Raw genomic sequence first — 17,106 nt, 5'->3', positions numbered from 1 at the left:
TATGTATATGTATATGTATATGTCTGTGTGTGTTCTTCATGAGTACATTCTATTAATAATCAAAGGTCTAGCATTCCCCAAAGGACCAGATGTTATCCACTCAGCTGCTCAGGGTACATGTTGTGAATGATTCTCAGCTACTTCCTGACCAGAATTTAGTTCATTATACATAAAACCGATTTTCTAGGTTTGATTAGCTGTGGCAGCCATCCTGACTTGGGTTTACTGTTGTAGACGTTCATCCAGAGATAATTTTCTGAATGTTTCATTACAATAAGTTCAATGGTTTATGACATATTTTGTTAAGAGAGAGACCAAGTTGGCTCCAAAAGTTTATACCAAGGATAAAACTATGTTGTACATTCTGCAGTACTCTCAGCTACTACCACACTAAGTTTTAGCTCAATATTTGTCAAACCAACTGAGCTGTGGCTATTTTTGTATATTCTAAGGTTGATTAGTTGTGGCAGCCAGCGTGCATCAAGATAACTCCAAAACTTAATATGTTTCATTCATTTATTCATTTACTTTATTTAAGATACAATATATGATCCATATAAAAGAAAAGAAAAGAAAAAGAAAAAACAAGAACACAAAGTTAAAAAGCTTTTTTATAGAGGCTCAAGCGCCATTGAGTCCATAAAGTAAAAAAGTATTGTGCAGACCTTAGTCCAGGGTTGGTCAGTGTAGTGATGATACAGTTTTCAGATTCAGACAACCTACACATGCATCTATACACGAGGTTACGCAGCACCGCAGGGCAGGTAGGCACACCTGCGTCTACACACATTTGGCTCACTACTCCATCAAGGTAGTAGTTTGTTTAAGTTGTTTAAGTCTAACATGGCCACATCACCATAAATCTGATGCAAAAGCAGAAAAAATGAACATGACTTTCATGATTTTTATTTGTATTTTTGTTGAGTTTTGAGTTTACTGGAAGAATACACAACATGTACTCTAAGCAGGTGAGTGGGTAACATCAGATCCTTCAAGGAATCCTAGACCTTCAAGTTGTTTAAGTACATCCAAAGATTACTTTTTGGAAGTTTATTTAAAATATGTTCAGTGGTTTACAAGATGGTTTGATAATTTTAGTTCAAATACATTATTGCCGGCTTTTGGCGAAAATAGTTACAATATAATGTTTTAGTTGGAAATTTACTCATAATAATTTAAGTTTTGTCCTCTTATTGAGACACGTTTGTTAGTGACAATGACACTCTTTGGTCTATTTGGACTTTAAACATAATCCTAAAAATAAAAGCATCACATAACTTTACATCTGGAAGAAGATTTGGGCTGAAAGACAGAAAAAACCCAAGTTTTTTTCCCACACGTTTACTTGCAGTGAGTGATATGTTTCACCACATTTATCCATTAGAACAGGTTTGTAATTGGTTTCAGTGCTTCTCATCAGGATTGGTACTCAACGCTCCTCAAGCGCTCACAGCAGTGCTGGGTTTCCCAATCACCGAGCTAATTTCACTCACGTGGAATCAATGGTGCAACTCTGTCCCCGACTCGATGGATAAAATAAGAACCAGCAAGTTTTAAAGCCCGGCGCTGAGCACTGAGAGGCACAGCGAGCATCTTCACTGACGACAGAGCTGAAGAATAGACTCACGCTGAGTCTACAGTTCAAAAGAGTACAAACGATTCTGTCGAACGAAATAAAGAGACAATTCGATTCATTTTGTCTTTTGGTTAGGAAAAGTCTCACACAGCAGCGTTTACATGGATAACAAAAGGATAACTGCAACTGGAATAAAATAGCATAATGAGCTTGTTCTGCTGCAAAACAAACACTAGCAGCTTAGCTGGTCGATGTGCCCCCCATCATTACCGTCCCACTTGCATCATGTCACTGCACAGCTTTAAGTGTCAACTGCTGGCAGGGTGATAAGCTTGGCTGTCTCTGCTTTCAACATATGTGATACCCAAGTGTTTTTCTCTCTCTCGCATCTCCAAAACAAAATGTGTAGCCCAAGGACATCTGCCGAGCTTCCAATAAACTCAAACCGCACCAAAAATACAAATAAAAAAATCGCAAAACTCTTGTTCTTTAATGCTCTTTTTTCTGCTTTTGCATCAGATTTAAGGTGCCGCGGCCATGTTGGAATAATCTGATAAGCTCAAAGTCACTCTGAGATGTAGTTATAAAGTTATGTCAGGAAACACAGTGGATAGTGTTTGTTTTAGGTGCAACTTTGGCATTGTGCCAGCTCAGACTGTACCAGAAAACCTGGTTTTGTATATATATTAAAAAAAGGAAGCTCACAGATGCTCCGTTTCAAGAACATTCTAAAATTTTCAATTACCGTGGCTTCATTAGCGCTAAATTTCATCACTTGAACACAGCTCACTTCTTTCTCGCCTCATTATTTGTGTACAAACATAAAAATATTAACTGAATGTGCAGCTCTCAGTTTTCTTTCCAAAGGTGCACAGCTTTGTTGAAAAGAGCTCATTCAGATGTGAAATCTCAGAGCAAGAGCTGTCTCCTACAGGGTCTGCTGCTCATCCTGCGCTGCTGAGCTGCAGGCTGTACAGAAGGGTCTCATCCAAAACTAGATGTTGGTTTGAGCTGATGAATGCGCCCCAGGCCACATACGGTCTGAACTCCTGAGAGGTGAAGGAAAAATCTGCCTGAAGAAGATAAGATGCAGCTCCGACACGCAGCGCTGGAATCAGACCAGCGTTATCAAAACTTGGCCCGTGTTGGTGGAAATGGGGAGCTTCCTTATGGTTCCCCCACTTCCTTCTTGCTTTTGAATAAATCTGAGTTTTAAAATGAAAACATTCATTTTGTTTCCTTTTTTAAAGATGGAAGGCCCAGCATTCCTTATCGTGTGCTGCCTTTCATGCCAGAGTTTTTGACTAAAATCATCTCAAGTTCAGAAATTAGTTTTTCCATTAGGGTCAAACCTTGACTGTAACGTTATTCTGTAAAATCTCTAAGTATCACACTCAGTGTATGTTTTGTGAATGACTCTCAGCTACTACCACATCAAATTTCAGCTCGTGATCACTCAAACTAAGTGAGTTATTTTCATTGTTGGGTTTTCCAATGCTGAGTAGCTGTGGTGGCCATTTTCAATTGTATTGCCTAAACACATTAAACAGCTGTAGATGTTCATCCAGTGATGACTTTCTGTGCGTTTCACTCAAATCCGCCCAGTGGTGCATGACATATTTTGCTAACAGACAAACAGGGTTAAAGTTTTAGGTAAAACAATCAGTAGCACTAGGAGTATGTGTTGTAAATAACTACTACCACACCATATTTTAGCACATTTATAAAAGTGAATACGCCGTTTTTACTGTTTCCTCAAATCAGTTGGTTGTGGCAGCCATCTTGAATCAGGTTGGATCCAAAAGTTAATTATTTGTAGACGTACAGCTATTGATTATTTCCTGAAACTTTCATTAATGTCCATCCTGTTCTTTAGTTATTTTGCTAACAGACAGGAAGTTGATTGCAAGTAGTTTATGGCAAAAAATTTAAATAAAGATCTTACACAATCCGTTAGTGTTCATAATACATGTTGGAAATCACTCTCAGCTACCTCAGTATCTGTAAAATCTGTAGTTATAGTCATTTTTGTGGTTTCTAAGGTCAGTTGGCTCTGACGGCCATATTGAATGGAGTTGACTCCCAAAGATAATAGTTGTAGATGCTTATCCAATGATTACATTCTGCAAGTTCCATTAAAAACTGTCCAGTCGTTCATGAGATATTTTGCCAACAGACAAAATCACACTGAACCAGGTGAATAAACATTGTCCACCTTCCCCTCAAGGCAGCAGGTGATGATGACCACTTATCATATATTCAAACGGGGCATTCAAAACCAATATGACTAATTTAATCTCATGCCTACACCATTAACCTATTGTTCCTTTGTAAGTCATTAAAACCCAGAACAACATGCAAAGAACATATCAGAGCTAAAACTGCACAAAATACACATCTTTAATAAGGTTTAACTTTAAAACTTTGTATTAAAGAGACCAATTATTTACACAGGAAAAAAATAACTATTAATTTAGAGAATTGGCTCTAAAATCCAAAAGTTATTTTTGTACCAAGATGCGTATTTTGGCTGTAAAGTGGGAAATTTGGACACGAGCGTCTGAGGCTTGAAGTGATCATGTGAGAGGCAGTTTTTGCACTTCTCTGGTGAATATCCTGATGCATGCTCAATAATCCAGGTAGAAAAATCCAAAAAAGTTCAATCTGGTCCTCTGGACATTCAAAAAAAATAAAAAAATAAATAAATAAAAATATAGAAACGTTTCATCTCTCATCCAAGAGACTTTCTCAGTCTGAGGTGCTGTTTTCAGCTCAGTCTCTTAAATAGCACCTTCTCAGAGTGGATCAACCAGTTTGCTGCTGACAACCAAAACCAGCTGATCACATGCTCAAGAAGGACCATCAGCCTAACAATGGATCATTAGCACCCTGATGGCTGTTTACTGTTCACAGAGGGCTGAGTGATACTAGCAATCACAGCATTGTAAGAGGGGGACAATTGAACCCGGAGGCCTCCACCCCTGTTTAATGATGGACGATTTCTTTTCACAAAGATGCCCTCCTTTACTCCTCTCTCAAACCATCGTTCCTCTCTGTCCAGGATGTGAACATCTTCATCCCTGAAAGAGTGACCGCTGGCCTGGAGATGAGTGTAGACCGCAGAGTCCTGGCCTGATGATGTTGATCTTCTGTGCTGGGCCATCCTTTTGGCCAGTGGCTGTTTAGTTTCCCCGATGTAAGACTGATCACAGCCCTCCTGTGTCAGTGTCAGGAGGGCTGTGATAAGAAAATTATTATTCCCTGAACACAAATCTGCTCACAGTTCTTTCATTCCCAAAATGTTCTGAGGTGTTATAGCATTTTGCTTATGTTTTCTGTAATAACCTGTACCACAGTGCAAGTGAAAGAAATGTATCCTTTTAAAAATTGGACAACCAGTCACTCCTTATAAATTGAATTAACTAAAACTTGTTAAATGCAGTTTGATTAGGATTAAATCTGAAGGGCTCTCTGTCATTTTTACCATCTGGATTTAGTTTTCCACCTGCCCATCTGCATGTCTGCAGCTTGGGTCAGAGTTTCTCACAGCAAGTTTGTTCTAAAGGCGCAACCTTCTGACTACTTTCTGTGCAAACGCATAAGTTATCAGTGAGGCCCCGATGCTGACTAGAATTAACAAGACTTTTGTCTATAAACATCTCATAGCGTAGGTGATGTTATGTGCGAATGATACAGGCAGTGACATGAATGACACTAAAACTTTCTCTGTATAGATGCGTTCCATATTCACGTTGGACAACTAATAACATCTGAGCCCGCATGTCACACATATAAGTAGGCTTATTCTGCCATGCATCACTGACCTTTGCTATTACATTGAAGCCGTTTAGCAATTGTTAGTCATGGGACACTTGTTCAGTATTTGTCAAGCTGCAAACATTTTTGTGCTTATCAATATTTTACAGCCTAACGCCAGAGTAAATAGGACCCAAGTTGTAAAATCACATCAGTTTCCTTCCCAATTCTCCTCCCTACTTCCCATCACAGCCACATAAAACGGATCAGACATTAAATGTGCAACATGACTGCTTGGATGTCCTTCGGTGTACTCGGGCTCAGAACATAATCATATTCACAGCTGACTGCCCAGGAAGCTCAAAAGGCTGTGGCATAAACCTCAACATCCAGTGTCTAAGAGGGCGTTGACTCCAAATTTTTACCTTTCCTGTCACAAAATTGTTGTAATTAAATCCACTCCTTGTAATCTTTCTTCACGGGATTATAGCAATATTAAGATTGCCTCCTGTAGGGTATAATAGACCTTTGATAAATGTGCAGTGATCCTATTTAATGCCGCTGTTCTCTGTGTAGATACATAGGTGCTTGAGACAGAACCAGCCTCGGAGCCCTGTGGGAGTGTGGGGGGGGATAGAGGCATCAAAGCAACTAAGATACTCCATGTGCATGCACAATCACACAGTGACAGAGGCACGCACACACTTGCACGTAGGAGAGTGCACAAGGGTGTGAACACCACAAACATTACACTTGCCAGCAGACACGCACATATACAAATGCAGACAGTCACGGTTCAGTGTTTGGGTAACCATGGCGACAGCAAAGCCCAAAGGTTTGTTACTGAAACCTAGTTAATTAGAGAGAGGGAGAATAATGCCGATACTCGAGGGAAAGTGTTTCACCATCTGTTAAAACCCACATGCACCCTCTGCCCGGCCCTGTGTGTGTGGAGGAAGTGTACCTAATGTGTGTGATTGTGCTGGCCACTGTTGTTGCTCGAGCAAACACAAATGACTGTCTTCTCCCACGACGCTCGATGCATGGAGGCCAACAGTTTCTCCTTCTTATTGGTATTAGATGACTAATTGGAATAGCTAATACTGATCAGCTAAATAAAGCATGCCTACATGTGCTGCCGGCACACACCAATTATCGAGTGGGGAAGAGATCAGGGTGATAAGTTATACAACTACATACAGGGAGAAAGGCAGAAGGGAGGAGGGACGGCAAGTTGACACACAGAGGAGGAGGTGGAGGAGGGAGGAGAGTGCTAGGTGTTGGGGGACGGAGGAAGGGCTTGGGGAGGAGGGGGGGGAGGCAGACAGAGGAAGGGAGGGGTGATGGAGTGAGTGAGCGTTAGAGGCAGAGGCGAAGTGGAAGAGACTTGATGGTGGAGGAGAGAGACGCAGGACTAAATTTGCAGGAAAGATAAAACAACAAGACGGAAAGTCCTTCTAAAAAGGTGAGTAATGAAGCGAAAGGTGGGTAAAGAGGGGTGGGTGTGTGTGTGTGTGGTGGTGGTGGCGGTGGTGGGGGGGGGGGGGGGGGGGGGGGGGGGGATTGATGGAGCAGCAAACAGGAGCTGAATGTTTAAAACCTGGTATAAGAGGTGGAAGAAGTTGGCTGTGATACGAGCTCTCAGCTGTTGTTTGGCACACTCTGAAAACTGCTGTTTATTCACCTGTCTAAGTGTGTGTGTGTGTGTGTGTGTGTGTGTGTGTGTGTGTGTGTGTGTGGGTGGGGGGGGCCTTAATGAGATTCTGTTAGAAGACAGGAGTAATGATGATGATGATGATGAAGGAAATAGTACAATCTGCTTTACGTTCGGCCGTGTTGAACCAGCCGTTGCTCTCTCCGTTGCTCCATCTTATTTTTCTTTCCCTCTGTTTTCTGAGCCTTCTCTCCCCCTCCACCCCACCACCACCTCCCCCCCTTATTCCCCAGGCCCCAGAGCAACCTGTTTGTGCATTCCTCCCTCTCCCGCCTCCTCCCACCCCACAATCCCACTTGTCCTAACCACCATTACGCCTCTTTCAGTCATTCAATTTCTAACCATCATTTGTTTGGTCCACTCAAGAATCCCAATCAATTTTGTCTTGTCCTTGCGTCAAAAAGGACAAAGCCAGTGACACAATGAAGGACGGATGAGCAGCTAAATTAAGATTAACTGACCATTCACTAAGGAATGAAAACCTTCAACGTAACTCCTTTTACTCCTGTATTTATGAAGCATTTAAGAGACACAGATTAATTAAAGTTAATCTCCCCCTAAACATAAAACCCAGACAGACCAAAATAGGAATATGATGACTGCGAGGCTTAAATGATGATTTATATAAGTACACTGAGAGCAAATTTATCTTATTCCTGTTCTTATTCCTGCACCTGTGTTTAGAGTCCTTTATTGGGTTTTTTCATATCCCTTGGCAAATGCAGCTCCAGGATCTTATATGAATGCTTTCCTGGAGTCTCATTCACACCTGTGTCTGATATATATATATATATATATTTTAAAAAAACACAGGTGTGTGAGCATGTTATTTAATGATGAAGTAGATTAGCAAGGGACATGCTCAGATTAAGATGGACTGCACTGTCGTAGAGAATGAAAGAATTGGATTGACTTTGTCTTGTGCTCTGACATGTCTTTTGTTGTGAGCTGGAGCCTTTTTTAATAAATTTACCTAAAACAGCTCATTTTCTACACATTCTTATGAAGCACACAAACCTGCAGGTATCAATGCAACGCAAATCCATTCTCTAATTTATAATCCATGCCAAGGCAAAGTGCAATGGGAGCCAAGATCTCAAACAGCTTCAAAATTGTTTGACTAGAATTAGAGTTCATGCAAATGATCTGTGAAAATTAACCAACTCAGGTGTAACGATAATCACTATGGTTTTCTGCCATAAATCCTCTTGTGACTTGTTAGGACAACAGCTGGTGGCCGTTTGTGTATTTTCTCAACTCTGAACAAGAAGTATAAAATGGCTTGACACCAACACAAATCAGTCAAAACATAGAAATATTATTTTTATGTCTCTTTCCATGGGTGAGAAACACTTTATAAATAAATCCTGATTTAGAAAAAAGACAAAAGAAATGATTTATTTTCATTGATGTTGCACTGAGTGAAGGTTTTAAACACTTTAATCTGCTAAACAAAGCCCCCCCAAAAAAGATGTGAAGTTGATCTGCCAAACAAAAAGCTTATTAAAACAAAGAGCTTATTCAGTAGCTGAACTAAAAATGGAAACTTTATGGAGCTAAAAAGTAAGACAAATAGGATGGGCAAAAAACTGGAGGACAACAAATATAACTAAAGCTAAGGACACACTAGGTTTTGCCAGATTTTACCTTTGATTCCCAAAGTCTGCAGTCATTGGGGACAGTCAGCATCTCTAGATGGCACCAAAATCTGTTTGAGAGGTAAAGACGTCCATCTGCAAGTCTATGAGGGGAACAAGAGGACCCAACTCGACATCAGTCACAAACAGTCTAACATGTTTAAATTTCTGGAGATGAATCTGGACTCAATCAGTTTGTGTGAACTGATTATCTACCCAACTGCAAACACACGTTGCCAACCGTCAATGAAAATGAGAGGGTGAGACACAGGAAACTAGAGCAGATAGTTCAAGTTCAAGGTTCTTTATAGTCATTCGCATCGCATGTGGTACATGAGGTGGAACTAAATTGTGTACACAAGGTCCCAGTTACATCCAAGAATAGCACAAATATAAATAGTAAAAGAAACAGTACTAAGAATCTAAGATATAAACTAAGAAATACGCTAAACACTCAATAGAGCAAAACAACAACAGCAGCACGAACATGAGTCTGTGTGAGCAGATGAGTACGAAGATAGTGCAGATAGCAGTGAGCCAGTTGTCCTCCATGTTTGTTCACCCTTTAAACTGTTCTGCTCATGAGTTTGATGCCTTCAGTTGGTTTGACAAATTATGAAGTCTGAGCCCTCATCAGGCACAGCTGGTGTGGGATCCCCAGTTTTAATTCACAAAAATCCACTGGAACCAGTCTGTTAGTGTGTACTTTGTCTTTTAAAACCTGTAGAGGCTCAAAGTTGTGTAGTGTGTTAACTCAAGACCTCTTCTCTGCAACGACCTTGTTTAATAGTTGTCAGGAAATCAGACAATAAAAAATAAAAAAACTAGCTTCCAGAGAGTTATAGTAAAGTAATATTTGTTACATTGAAGCAAAGCGTCCCTGAGTCCATTACAGTTGTCAAATCTAATATGTCCCATTTGCATCAACTTAGATTCTGATAAATGTAAATAAAAGCAAGTATTTACATTTTAGCTTTGCCGTGGCGACTGTAATGAAAACAGAAGACGACAGTTGAACTCACAAACTTTATTGCAGTAACTTTGCCATGACACCATCACAGAACAGATCGTTATTGTGTCTTTTCTATTTCTTCCTCCTTAACAGTCTCGTCTGCCCTACGCTGTCACAACAGCACCAACAAGAAGTGATAAGAATAAGAAATGTATAACGAATAACAGCTTCTCTCGTTAGGCAAATAAGGTCTGGAAATAATCTTTATAAACTTTAGTTGACAGAAGTGCTAGTAAATGCAAAATATATATATATTTTTAAATACAAAACATTTTTAGAATTACAACTGTAAATAGCTCATAACCACAAGACTTTTGTTCAAAGATTTCATTTTTAATACATATTTTGTTCAGATCAACTTATTTCATCACAATCTTTTGTCCAAGTTGCTGCATTTATTCATTTATTCGTGTTTTGCAGAACAGTTCATTTTTATGTCTGTTTCGGGCTGAAGTGTCCCTCTATCAGTTCTTGGGATTTCGTTTGAGCAAAGCAGATGTTGTACTGCATTCCACCTCTTCCCATCTGTAAGGACAAATGAGTTCAGGTCTGCTGCTGCACTGACAAAGAATTTATGCACTGAGTTTCTCTTCTTTCAAAATGAAAAAGCTTTCACACTCTGCCCATAACTTCAGCAGTGACGTCGGTGGGTTTGGCTCTTCTCTTTTTGTTTTTGTATTGTGCATGAGTAAGACCCATGTTCAAATGGACCCACGATGTTGACAGCAATGTGTTGAAATGGTAAAACATGAGCAGTTTGGTTACATGTCTTACAGGTAGTGCATATTGACAGGACTGTGTGGACCTAACTGTCTATATGTGACCACCAGCAAAGTTTTTGAGGCATTGTGTAGTGCAAACCATGCTTTGGTGTCGTTCTTAAGCCAAGTGCACAACCTTTTCACACAGGGATCTAGTGCTTAGCGGAGGAGGGAGGGCTTGGTGATCAGTTCTGAGCATGAATCTGCGTCACTCCACAGATGCCTTCCATCATTCAACCCATACACGCGGTACACTGAGTTCCTTTCACAGTTGCATAGCTTGGTAGAAATAGCGAGCTCAGTCATTAAAATGCATCCACTGTTTCAATGATGCCTGATTGGAGTATGCGTTTGAGCTCTGCTGAAACCCCATCAAGTACGTTTAGTGGCAGACAGTTCAGAATTTGGCACACAGGTTACAGACTGGACTTGTTTACTTAAACCTCGTGGATGAACTCTTTAACACATCAAAGATGGTGGATTGAGGCAGACTCAACATCATTCACCATGCACACACCATGGGCGGCTGTGGATGAGTGGTTAGAGCAGTTGACCTCCAATGCAAGAGTTGTGGGTTCGATTCCACCAGCAGTCATATGCCGAAGTGTCCTTGGGCAAGACACTGAACCCCTCAATGCCTCCTATGTGTGTCCCATCGGTGTATGAATGTGATAAAGCTCTGGTTAGTCTCTTTAGAGTTCAATTAGCTTTGTAGAGATCTAGTAGAGTGCTGTATGAATGGGTAGATGAGGGCACAGATTGTAGTGTAAAGAACTTTGAGTGTCTTGATAAAATAGAAAGGCACTATAGAAGTACAGTCCATTTACCATGCATGTTTTCTGTGTCACTGGGAGGTTATTTTGCATTGCCCTTTTTTAAAGAAAGTCCTTTCTCCACCAATAATGTAAATCTGCAGTGCTTAAATCAGTTCCAGGCCCAGTAGAGGTCATTTCGACTTCACTTTAATGCTCGAACTTTGCGGTTCTGATTTGCTGCTGCTGCTGAAGCTAGCCAATGACAGGTAGGTCACTTTTTGCATTTGTGACCAGTTTTTTTTAGTCCTGTCAGTGGACATTGTGCAAAATGTTGCTTGTGGACAATTCCTGGGAAAACATCTACAGAAGCTCCAGTGTCTAGAATTACTTCCAGGACCTGGGGGTTTCCTTGTGGTGTGCCAATGTTCACTTGACATGTAGATTTATCAAATGCTGCAGCCATCAGCTCCACATCATGAACACACAGTATCTGCTAACAGAACATGAATTAAACCTAAGAATACAACAAGCTTATTCTTGAATTAATCATAATTTTTTAATGTGAGTAAATTAACATCAAATATCAACTTCGTGCATATCCCACTGACATTTGACGTTTGTATCATAAATAGCTTAATCCTTTAATCTTCCTAAAGGTAAAGCTGAGTGAATCCGAGTTGTATTTAAACGGTATAAATACAAACATTTTCTGAGTAACTAAGCCTGTCCAGTAGAAATACATAATCATCAGATGAAAAGTGTTTTAAAATATTGGACAAAATCTACTTTTACAATTAATCCTGGAAAACAATTGATTTTTCTATTAACTGTCTCAGCCAAAGCTTCATATGAAAATTATACAACAATGTCAAATAAAAACCCTGTTCCACCACTTACAAACAAAAAAGTGAAGAGTTTTCTTAAGAAAGTAAAAAAAAAGTAATGTATCTTTTGTATTTTTTATTTTTTTTGGCTTACAGACGTTATTTTGGTAACAGAGGTGCAGAGGCAAAAACATTATCACCCAATTTTGCCTTCTGTGAGCATGGTATACCAATCAGCTGGTTCCCTCTAAACCTACAACAAGACAATTCTCAACACGAGATGCAAATACTGTATAATTTTTACTAGTGTTTTAAAGTAATGATTGAGTTTGCCTGTAAAGTCTATACAATGAGACTTGCCTTCTGTGATCTAATTAGCAATCAGAGCTGAACATGTAGGTAGTGTTTAATCAGGGGAATACAAACCTTTTTTTTTTTTCCATTTGTGTGCAAAAGCTCCCAAGTATATTTTTAACTAAAATTCTATGCTTCAGCAGTTGCTGACATGAATATTATGCAGAAACATAAGCAGAGAAATGGGAGCAATCTTATAAACATTACATAAAGGCAATGTTAGTGCTCTAAAAAAACAATATATATATATATATATATATATATTTATATATATATTTTTTTTTTTATTTGACTACACAGCTAATGCTCTAACCTACTTTTACTTTAAAAAGTAATTGCCTGCACCGGGTTATTACACTGATACCATAAGGGATAACTACAACATAAATTACGATAATTTAGCACAGGTGCACTAATAATACCTGTAGGAAAATTACTGCTATCTTTCACTAATAACTCCATAAAGCAAAATGAAAAATATGAAAGTGACTGTAGCTCCAGCCCTCTGGTTAACAACTGTTTCCACCAAAAGCTGCAAACATTTTATTTTATTTTATTTTTTTGCAGCATGCAACACAACTGTGTTTAAAGCGCTCAACTGCACACACAAACTGACTGCAGAGATGAATGAACGTCTTGCTGATGTAATCCTAACAGAGACTGACTATAATAACCTTTTTAAACACAGCTTGAATTGAATTGCATTATACTGTGCTGCACCTCAGGCGTTCATGTCACCGTCTCACTTTATGATATGAAGTGGGTCAAATGGCACTCTATCATTTGAGCTGTGGAATGATAATAATAAAGGAGACACTATTGCCTTGCTGAATATATTTATCATACTTGATATATCACCAGATTAGATAGAAGACTAAGTATTGTGTTTGAATTGTCCATATTAAACTCACCTGTTTTGATTATAACAGGGTGTATAAGGGAGCCTTTTAAAATGATTCAGACTAAATCCTTGGAGGCCATCTTTGGAGAAGCACCAGAGGGTGCTGGTGGTGCAGCTGCACCTGCATCCAGAGCCCCAAGGGCCACACGGGTCCCTCCACACTCCTGATGCGTGCAGAGGCGCTGCCGATGTGTACATCTGTTAACAACTGGAGAAGATGATGCTCTCCTGGTGTTTGACAAAAACAAAACCTGCCAACAAAAGCTACTTTTAATGTTGCTGTGCATGCAGCATTCAAACGGGCTGAGCTGTGGGGCACTCTTCTGTGGGAGAACAGCCCAAAGGTAATAAATGCTAATTAATTGTGAGGGGTGCCTCTAAGGCAAATAAAAATCATTGGTCATGAACACTGAATTAAAACGCATCAATATCAATTTAACCAGCGGTGACTCCCAGTTAGCACGCCTCCGAGAAACTTGTCTTTGACCTCCAAAACGGATAACTGCAAAACGATGCTGATAAGTTTGACTTTGTGTCACTTTAGCCTGTAAAGTGTGAAATGGGTCGTTTCAGTATATTTGTCAGTTTGACAAACTACTGATAAAGTTGCTGAGTAGAACACCCTAAAAAATATGTAAATACATTTAAAGTCCCCATCTGAGTTATAATGTTTATCCGCTTGACTTTAGCAGTGAGTCAAGCAGATGGATGGATTGAAACAGTTTATTATATTTTTGCTCCATCCCTCCATTCTGGGGCCAGTAGGCACATCTTTATTTATTTATTAACTTCAGACCATTTTGGTATGATGGGCGAGTTAGAGATTTCTTTAGACCCAACAAAAGTTAATAATAGAGCAACTGGAAGATGAGTTAGAATGGTTTAATCTATGTAGCACCCTGTCGATAGATCCTCTCGTTTGTGTTTCTGATCAAATCTAAATATCCAACATTTATCTAACATAAACATTTATATTATTTTGTTGTTGTATTGGTGATGACAATGCTACATGCATAAACCTCGTAGGCAATATATAAGCAATACTGTTGCCTTTGTTATCAATATTTACAGTTGTAATTATATAAGCTGAGTTAAACTAATACCTTTGTGGCTGACTATGACAGCAGGTTTCAGTAAAAAGATAGACACGTCTAAAATGTAAGAAATCTGGCAATCTAGTTTATCTTTTTTGATGTGGAAGACTATGTTTTAATGTCTAATCATAAAAAAAAAAATCATGTTGGCACGATCAGTCCAATAAACTGAATTTGAGCGGTAACCATCATCATTCAGGAGAAACTGTTTAACAGATGTGAGCACAAGCCTGACAAAGTCATAAACTGCAGCATCAAAGGACTATGATGTCATGATCTGTGGATTGGTGACCTCGGCCCCGCGCATGATTTAAGATTGATGTCAGTATCAGAGTGAAATACCTACAATGGATCAGATTGATCAGAAATGGCACAGCTTTTTCAATAGACCACATAAATTATGCAGAAATTCAAAATTAAGTTCAAAGCAATGTTGTGATTGTTGCCCTGAAAGATGAGCAATTGTGTATTCACCTTTATGTGAGGGTTTATTTGTTGGTTTGTTTGTTTAATTATATCAAATACATTGTGCACCACTGGATGCAGCACTTAGGAAATAACTATTAACATTTAAAGTCAATTCAAATCAAGATGGCCACCACTAATGGATCTTAGCAAACTCACAACACTTCAGTCAACTTTACACTTCATAAAATGTGCACATCATCCCAAATGCAAACAGCTTAGGTACCAAAACATCTTTGGCATGTAAAAAGGTGTTTCAAGGTGAACAAGACTTTTCTTTTGAGTAAAACCGGTAATAAGTGTCATTCCGATACTTTAATTAAGCTTAAATACATTTGCAGGTTTGGTTACTGCGAGCAGTTTAATAAATGAACTGATTCAAATCAACTTAACTGAAACAAAAACGCTACACTAAATTTGCACGTTCAATTAGCCAAATCAACCCAACTAACAGTGAGGGTTACACGACAAGGGCTTTTTCAAGACAGCTTGAAGTTTTTAAAAGACCAACAAAAGAAAAAGCTTTTTCCAGCTTCACTTTGTAAGTCAAATGAGCCCAACTGCTGTATTTATTTGAACAACTTTAAAAAATATTTTACAATGTAAAGTCAAGTGTCAGACCTATAGAACCAGGTCCACTCTTTTCAACATCGTTTTCCATCTTTAAGGTCGCAAAAGCAGCCGGGGTGTGTGTGTGTGTGTGGGGGGGGGGGGGGGGGGGGTGCCCAACAGTACCCTCAATCTTTGGTTTTGTTGTGTCAGAAAGTATGAGTGCGCACCTGCCACTCTTACCCAGTTGTTCGTAGCTGCTGAACCATAACGACCTGCTACTGAAACTCGAAGAGCCACTAAAAAGAAGCCCCCCACCCCCCACCCCCACCCCAGCCCACACATACATCCACACACAGTGGAACCAGCGCGCGCAGCCTCGGCGCAGGCACAGAGCAGGAGGGTTGAATGTGCGCTGAAGGCGACACCTGTCATCCGTTCCTGAACACACTGGGTTTATTTCAAAAGAAAAAAAAAAGATCAAGTCCAAGGTGGATAAGGTGGAAAACAGAAATAAATGGCTCCTTTATTGCTGATGTTTTTCCACTCTGAGGAGGGAGGGGGAAAGGGAGTAACCATCGTCATGTCAGTCCGTTTCTGAGTTCAAGAAGCTGACGTAAATGTTGGCTGAGCGGAGCGCACAGACGGAGCGCATGGACCGACAGCGGAGAGAGACTCCAGGAGAGAAGGGGGAGGAAAATAAAGGGGTGGGGGGTGGGGAGAGCCGAGGTTATAGCCTCTTGCCTCTCATCCCTCACGTTTGAACCCACAACAGAGCTCGGAGTGAAACAGAGGGGTGGGAGTCGGTGCGCACGGCGGAGCTCCGGCAGGGACATCCTCCCCATCCCCTCCAGCGGCGCCTTATTCCACCAGGCTGGAGAAACGGCTGCTGACCGGGACTTTTATCTGACCTGCAGAAACAAAAACTGCTCAACTTGACAGGATGGTTGGAAAAGGATGCGCTGAGGGGCGCGAGGAGGAGACGAGCAGATAAGAAAAGGTAGGATGAGGTTGATGACTGTGCATTTATGAGGGAGGGAGAAAAAGAATACACTGTTCATTTGTGCCTGGCTTAAGGACTGTCATTGTGATGCTCGTGTGTGTGCGTGCGTGTAGGTCGAGCTCTAAAGCTTTAACAAGGAGAAAAGTTAGAGATTTAAACACAGCAGAGCTCCAGAGAGTTGCATCCAAAGCGAGATTAAAGTGGGAGATTACACCACGTGAAGAGAAATTATTCCCTCTTGCGGGATTTTCCGCCTAATATCCTTCCTTGCATCCCCCATATGAGCATTGGTGTGTGTGGTTTTTTTTTTGTATACAACTGTGTGCAGTTCCCCCCCCCCCCCCCCCCCTCACATCAGTTTGCATGCATGCATCAGAAACAAACAAAATCTCTCTACGGGCTTCTGACGTGACGGTGCCTGCACCCCTGTACACCTGCAGATGTGCTTTGACTCTTCACTTTCTGCAGGACATCAAGATACACACATATGTACAGTATATGTGTGCACACACACACACACACACACACAAGGTAAATACATATTAAGGATTACTGTGGCAGTCACACTGAAATTGCAGATTAGATTAATATTCTCGGGGCTAGAGTTGTGCAGAACATGGGATTAAAGAAGAATGACAATGCATGGATGAATAGATAAATGGATGGATGGATGGATGGATGGATGGATGGATGGATGGATGGATG

The sequence above is a fragment of the Nematolebias whitei genome, chromosome 4 (genome assembly GCF_014905685.2).
Source record: "Nematolebias whitei isolate Nwh7 chromosome 4, NemWhi1, whole genome shotgun sequence".
Lineage (NCBI taxonomy): Eukaryota > Metazoa > Chordata > Actinopteri > Cyprinodontiformes > Rivulidae > Nematolebias > Nematolebias whitei.
Note: the sequence above shows the minus strand (reverse complement) of the source record.